Source organism: Lepidochelys kempii, chromosome 24, assembly GCF_965140265.1.
Source record: "Lepidochelys kempii isolate rLepKem1 chromosome 24, rLepKem1.hap2, whole genome shotgun sequence".
Classification (NCBI taxonomy): Eukaryota; Metazoa; Chordata; order Testudines; family Cheloniidae; genus Lepidochelys; species Lepidochelys kempii.
In genome coordinates, this window is record NC_133279.1 from 12,420,188 (window position 1) to 12,426,187 (window position 6,000).

Below are 6,000 nucleotides of genomic sequence, written 5' to 3' on the forward strand. Positions count from 1 at the left end.
CTGGTGGCAACACACCTGCCAACGGGCAGGGGGGCTTGCCACAGTCACATGCTGCCATGCATGCTGCCACGCAGCCCACACCCACCCTGTGTCCAGGAGTCACAAGTTCTGTGCTCTAGAACTGCTTTAAATGAAGCCAGCCCGGACTCTGGTGCAGCATCTCCCCATCAGGGCACCCGTACACCAGGGCAAGAAGCTTCTGCGGCTTCGGTGCTTCCTGGGTCTGACCTTGGAGCGTTCAGCCCCCTGTTCACCTGAGTCCACCCCACTAGGACACCTGGGTAAGCCTCACATGCCCCCAAAGAGACCATGCACCCAGTTCCCCAGTCACAGGGACTCAGCCAGTGTTGACACAAAAGATTTATTACAGCATAGAACAGAGCTTGTTAGCACAGAGAGCAGGAACTTTCAGCAAAGTACATCTTGGGGAAGGGCATCCAGGGCCCTGGTGCCCGTTCCCCTGAGTCCCAAAACAGGAGACTGACCTTCCAGCTACCTGGCCTCCATCAGGCCCATCGCCCCTCCTCCTTCCTTTGTCTCATTCCCTGGCCAGCAGGTCACCTGGTCTCTTTGTTCTCCAACACCTCCTGCTGATTCTGGCAGAGGAAGAGGCTCAGCCATCAGTTGCCAGGCCAGAGTGTGAGCTGTTCTCTGCAGCCAGTCAGCAGTCAGACCTGCCCTCTAGGGGTCCCTGCAATGATCACACACACTGTCCCACCACCTAGATACTTGAGTAACACATAGGGGGAAAGAACAGGAGTACTTGTGGCACCTTAGAGACTAACAAATTTATCTGAGCATAAGCTTTTGTGAGTTACAGCTTGCTTCATCGGATGCATGTAGTGGAAAATACAGTGGGGCGATTTTATATACACAGAGAACATGAAACAATGGGTGTTACTGTAAGCAGTGTCAGGATGAGCTCCACCCTGACATCTGGTGGTGAGGAGTGGCAAGTTGTGGAAAAGAACTTCAGGGGCCGATCTCATTTGCATAGGCACACCCACCCCGCATAGAATGAGACCATAGCTGCCCAAATGGTCACTTTGGCTGCTGTGGGATCCCCAGTGTCTCTGTTATTGGGGCAGGAAGAATAAATTGTTATTACCCTGATTATGGGAACTGTGCTTGGAACTGTACGTGGCCTTTTGTTATGATGGAGGGATTCACCATCCACTAAGTAGCACTCGCTAGGCAAGGGTCATGGGTTCCAAAACTGTGTGAATGGAGAGAGGTTGGGGACAAGTATTAATACTTGGTGGTATGGGCCCCTTGGTGGGGGTCTTACATGCTAATCGCACTTCCTCCTCTCTCCACTGTGGAATATCAGAGCTAATTTTGATTTCATTAGAAGTCTAGTCATAGGCTGCTGAGCTCACTTTGGGCTGATAGTGCACCAGCACTGGGGCTCCCCTACTACAAGCTGACTTCACCTAAGAGCTGAAATCACTGAGTGTTGTGTTAAGTAGTGGGGGAGCCTGAAGATATATTGTGGAGCAGTTTGCAGGATGGCTGGTGAAGCAGTTTGACATGGAGCAGTTTGTGGATGGCAGGAGCTGCTTGTGGGCCATGGAGCTGAGCGAAGGAGTTTGTGGGGCGGCTGGCGGAACGGAGCGCCGCTATGGCTCGAGCCGGTTTGCATTGTGTTATTGGAATGGATCCCCTAGATATTGAACCCGGCCCTTGTTGCTGCCAACTCTGATGGGCAGAAGGGTTACATTACCATACACACTGTAACCAGAGTGATCAGGTAAGGTGAGCTATTACCAGCAGGAGAGCTGGGTGGGGGGGAACCTTTTGTAGTGATAATCAAGATGGGCCATTTCCAGCAGTTGACAAGAACGTGTGAGGAACAGGGGGGAGGGGGAAATAAACATGGGGAAATAGTTTTACTTTGTGTAATGACCCATCCACTCCCAGTCTTTATTCAAACCTAAGTTAATTGTATCCAGTTGCAAATTCATTCCAATTCAGCAGTCTCTTGTTGGAGTCTGTTTTTGAAGTTTTTTTTGTTGAAGAATTGCCACTTTTAGGTCTGTAATCGAGTGACCAAAGAGATTGAAGTCTTCTCTGACTGGTTTTTGAATGTTATTATTCTTGACGTTTGATTTGTGTCCATTTATTCTTTTACGTAGAGACTGTCCAGTTTGGCCAATGTACATGGCAGAGGGGCATTGCTGGCACACGATGGCATATATCCCATTGGTGGATGTGCAGGTGAACGAGCCTCTGATCGTGTGGCTGGTGTGATTAGGCCCTGTGATGGTGTCCCCTGAATAGATATGTGGACAGAGTTGGCAACGGGCTTTGTTGCAAGGATAGGTTCCTAGGTTAGTGTTTTTGTTGTGTGGTGTGTGGTTGCTGGTGAGTATTTGCTTCAGGATGGGGGGCTGTCTGTAAGCAAGGACTGGCCTGTCACCCAAGATTTGTGAGAGTGTTGGGTCATCCTTCAGGATAGGTTGTAGATCCTTAATAATGTGTTGGAGGGGTTTTAGTTGGGGGCTGAAGGTGACGGCTAGTGGCGTTCTGTTATTTTCTTTGTTGGGCCTGTCCTGTAGTAGGTAACTTCTGGGTACTCTTCTGGCTCTGTCAATCTGTTTCTTCACTTCATCAGGTGAGTATTGCAGTTGTAAGAATGCTTGATAGAGATCTTGTAAGTGTTTGTCTCTGTCTGAGGGGTTGGAGCAAATGCGATTGTATCGTAGAGCTTGGCTGTAGACAATGGATCGAGTGGTGTGGTCTGGGTGAAAGCTGGAGGCATGTAGGTAAGTATAGCAGTCAGTAGGTTTCCAATATAGGGTGGTGTTTATGTGCCCATCACTTATTAGCACTGTAGTGTCCAGGAAGTGGATCTCTTGTGTGGACTGGTCCAGGCTGAGGTTGATAGTGGGATGGAAATTGTTGAAATCATGGTGGAATTCCTCAAGGGCTTCTTTTCCATGGGTCCAGATGATGAAGATGTCATCAATGTAGCGCAAGTAGAGTAGGGGCATTAGGGGATGAGAGCTGAGGAAGCGTTGTTCTAAGTCAGCCATAAAAATGTTGGCATACTGTGGGGCCATGCGGGTACCCATAGCAGTGCTGCTGATTTGAAGGTATACATTGTCCCCAAATGTGAAATAGTTATGGGTGAGGCCAAAGTCACAAAGTTCAGCCACCAGGTTTGCCCTGACATTATCGGGGATACTGTTCCTGATGGCTTGTAGTCCATCTTTGTGTGGAATGTTGGTGTAGAGAGCTTCTACATCCATAGTAGAATGGAAAAATTAGTGGGTGCTCTGCACCCACCGGCAGCCAAGCTCCACTCACCCCCCCCGACCTCACCTCTGCCTTCTCCCCTGAGCACGCCGTGTCCCTGCTCCTTTGCCTACCTCCCAGTGCTTTCTGCTGCCAAACAGCTGTTTGGTGGCGTAGCAAGCTCTGGGAGGGAGGGGGGAGGAGGCGGAGAAGAGGCGGGGCCAGGGCTGGGATTTGGGGAAGAAGTCAGAATAGGGGCAGGGAGGGGGCGGAGTTGGGTCAGGGACTTTGGGGAAGGGGTTGGGATGGGGTGGAGTCAGGGTAGGGCCGGGGGTAGAGGGGGGTGGAGCACCCACCAGCGAGAGCAGAAGTTGGTGCCTGTAACTCAGGGTGTGGAGGGAACGAGAATGCCATACATAATACAAACAACACTAAGGACTGGCCAGCCTGGCAGGTCCTACCGCAACCCGGGAGTGCTGGTCTGAGGTGCCAGGGAAACACCTGCATCTGGGAAAGAGCCCGTGGGTGTCAGTGAGTGAATTAGCCTTTCACTCAAAGTAGGTCAGACAGCACAGCACTGGGGCCAGCTCTGACTGCCAGGGGACAGTGCCCCTTACTGAAAGCCTTGACCCGTTCCCTGCAGCACAGCACCCCCTACTGAGCCCCCGCCCCGTTCCCTGCAGCACAGCGCACCTTACTGAGCCCCCGCCCCATTCCCTGCAGCACAGCGCCCCCTACTGAGCCCTGGCCCTGTTCCCTGCAGCACAGCACCCCCTACTGAGCTCCCGCCTGGTTCCCTGCAGCACAGCGCCCCTACTGAGCCCTGGCCCCGTTCCCTGCAGCACAACGCACCTTACTGAGTCCCACGCCCCATTCCCTGCATATTCCTGAGACCCCATCTGCTTCCCCCTGGGAATAGACCGGAGGGGACGATCCCTCCTCCACCAGGAATAGACCAGAGGGGAAGATTCCCCCCTTCGGGAATAGACTGGAGGGGATGATTCCCCTGCGATTCCCCCACGCTCCCTCCACACACACACACACGCAGGAATAGACCGAAGGGGAAGACTTTCCCCCACCCCCAGAATAGACCGGAGGGGACAATTCTCCCCCCACCCCGGGAAATAGACTGGATGGGAGAGGCCAATTCCTCCCTCCCCGGGAATAGACGGGAGGGGACGATCCATCCCCAGCCCCAGGCGATGGGGTTGCCTGGGAGCTGTTGGGACATCTCAGTCTACTGTCCCCCACCCTTCAGGCCCTGAACAGACAGTGGTTCAGTGTGTCCTTGCCAATGGCCTCTAGGTCCATTTTCCCTCCCCAGAACGGCGGGGAAGGGCACACAGGGGCAACAGCAGCTGTCTGTGTCCCAGGTGCCTGTCCAGGGCCCAGCAGGGAGTGAGCAGAGCCTGTGTTTGCTTTGCAATCCAATCACCTGTCAGCAAACACCTCCTGAGATTACCCAGCCCTTATCAGCCTGGCAGCACACACTGCATTGGCACCGGCCCAGCCACACCCAGCTGCACGGGCACAGTGCCAAGGCACCCGGCTCTCTGCAGACACCACAGGGAGAGACCCAGCCAGGCCTAGCGGGGGAAAGGCCCCATGGCCCATTTCTCATTCCTTGAGCCAGCCAGTCCCCTCTCATGGGGCCGGATGGGAGCTGGGGCCCTTTACAGGGGACAGGCCCTGGACCCCTTTCCCTGTCCCCCCCTCCCTCAAGCCAACCAGTCCCCTGCCATGGGGCTGGATCGGAGCTTGCACCCCCAAGGGCTGAGTCTGTATGTTTCACTCATGCCCTCCATCCCGTCGGATCTCAAAGCATCCTCCGGTCCATGCTCACAGATGCAGCCACCTCTGGAGAAGGGGCATCCCCTCAAGCCCCCTGGCATCAGCTGCCCCCACCAGATGCCGCATATCCAGCCCTGAGCCGGGAGCCCTGACACTTACACATGGGGGAGGCGAGCATGGGGCTAGGGGCACCAAGCCTCCCAAGAGCCAGGGCTGCCACAGGGTTATTGGCCTCCACAGTCCCCGCCCAGGTGCTGTCAGACCAGGCCCGAGTGGGTCTGGGGACCCAACCTGCAGAGGCCTGTTTGCCATAGGCACCATTGTGGTGACACCCCAGTCGACCTATGAGCAGGCCAAGCAGCTGCCACCCCCAGCCTCTGAGCAGCAGCAATCAGCTCCCCACTGGGCTGATAGGGGTCGCTTGGCTCCTCACACTTGCCCCATGTGCCTCCCTGACCGTGGCTCAGGTGCTGAGTGGCTCAGGGCTGCTCCTGGGGGCACTGGCAGCCTGACAGCACTTTGGCTACAAGCGCAGCAACCTGCCCGGCTCCATGCCAGCGCCAGCCCACACCTGCTGCTCTGCACGCGACCCCCTGCTCCTCGGGCAGCCCCCTGCCCAGCCGCCACTTCCCTCGCCCCCCTGAGTCAGAGGGTGGCCACCACTTCAACAACAAGGAGCTTGTCCAGAAGGGGGAGGCAGAATGGTGGGGGGGGGGCAGGGGAACCTGTGGGGTGTGCAGTGCGGTGCAGGCAGAGGGGAGCCTGTGGAGTGGGCTGGTGGGGGGCAGCATATGGGGGGGGCGTAGGGGAACCTGTGGGGCGGAGACCTATCAGGTAGCCAGTTTTTAATCCAATCACTGGGGGCCATGTTAATTTTGTACCTTTCTAGTTTTTTAATGTAACTGTCCTGAGGCACTGTGTGAAATGCCAGGTCAGGCCTTCAGCCCCCACTGGGCTTTCCCTGTTGCTGCA